We start from the raw sequence: 1,554 nt of genomic DNA, 5'->3' as shown, positions 1-1,554 counted from the left end.
TTTTTTTTGAGGCGGAGTCTCGCTCTGTCGCCCAGGCTGGAGTGCAGTGGCAGGATCTCTGCTCACTGCAAGCTCCACCTCCCGGGATCACGCTATTCTCCTTCCTCAGCCTCCTGAGTAGCTGGGACTACAGGCGCCTGCCACCATGCCCGGCTAATTTTTTGTATTTTTAGTGGAGATGGGATTTCACCGTGTTAGCCAGGATGGTCTGATCTCCTGACCTCGTGATCTGCCCGCCAGGATGGTCTGATCTCCTGACCTCGTGATCTGCCCGCCTCGGCCTCCCAAAGTGCTGGAATTACAGGAGTGAGCCACCGCACCCGGCCTTTATAGACTTTCAACGTTTCCTTTGCTGTATTTTCTGTGCATCTTAGTATGAATATATGGAGACAAGGACAAATGTACATTTAAGTGGCTATATGAATTTTGCTTATATGGCTAATTGCTTATATGGATGTTGTAAATGACAAGATAAAATAGTAAAGTTTGATAAACTTATCTGTGCCCTATTTAGTTCACTTACTGTATAACTTAATTCAGTCACTAATAATTAGTTTAAAAAGTGTTTTTTAAAAGCTGCAAACCACTCTTTACTACACATTTCTGAATCAGGAAGGGGTAAACTGTGACACAGTTTTCTTGTGCCACTGACTTTTTTGGGGAGAAACGTTCTGCAATAAAATAAGAGTTTCCAAACTCCATTTTTTAAAAAGCTTGAGTTTTCTTCTATGGTTAACCTTCACTCTCAGTCCCTTTTACCCAAGGAGTGGTTCCTAGGTCATCTTTTGGAAGTTCAGTTTCTGGAAAGTTTTCAGCAAACCTCTGCTGTGCTTTTCCCATTTGTTGTTCCTGTTCTTGTTTTGGAGAAGGTGAGTCTCTTTAATTCAGGATGGTTTGTCTGTCTCCAATCTGCATGTGTTTGCCGAAGCTGAAGCTGTATCAGATTTTTTATTCTCCCACCACGGTTCCCTAGCCCTTCTCCTGTTTTCAACACATCTTTTTCAACGTCTTCTGATTTTTGTCGCTATCAGTAATTTCAGAATGAACAGATGCAGGAGCATCATCTCTTTGGAAATTTCCTTCACTTCCAATCTGCTCCTATGTTTTCCAGCTCTATCTTTACATTTTAGATTCTCCAATATCTTATTTTCATAGTCTGTATTCTGTAAACCATATTTTAGTCATATATTTTAAAAATCCTTTTCTTCTTTCCAACTCATTTCCTTCTTAGTTAATGTTGGACCAACAAATGATTCATCTTTCTTATCAAGGAAAAGGTGAGCTCTAACCTGCCCTGGTTCACATCTGACACAGCTATCACTGCCAGGGTGCATGTCATAAGATAAGGAGTTCTGATATCCTGATCTTGCTGATTTGACAGTTCAGTCACTCACTGTATTTGGAAGACTAACATCATTAGAGTAGGTCTGACAATAATAATCTGAGATTGACCAAGGAGCAGGGTTCTCTGTGAGTGCGTCTCTACACCAGACTTTTATTACCTCCATTTCTCCCACAGCGGAGTGCGTTACTGAGTTCTTCCAGCTGCGTGCG

Source organism: Colobus angolensis, unplaced genomic scaffold, assembly GCF_000951035.1.
Source record: "Colobus angolensis palliatus isolate OR3802 unplaced genomic scaffold, Cang.pa_1.0 Scaffold416, whole genome shotgun sequence".
Taxonomy (NCBI): domain Eukaryota; kingdom Metazoa; phylum Chordata; class Mammalia; order Primates; family Cercopithecidae; genus Colobus; species Colobus angolensis.
The sequence above is the reverse complement of the archived record's forward strand: the minus strand, read 5'-3'. Positions refer to the sequence as shown.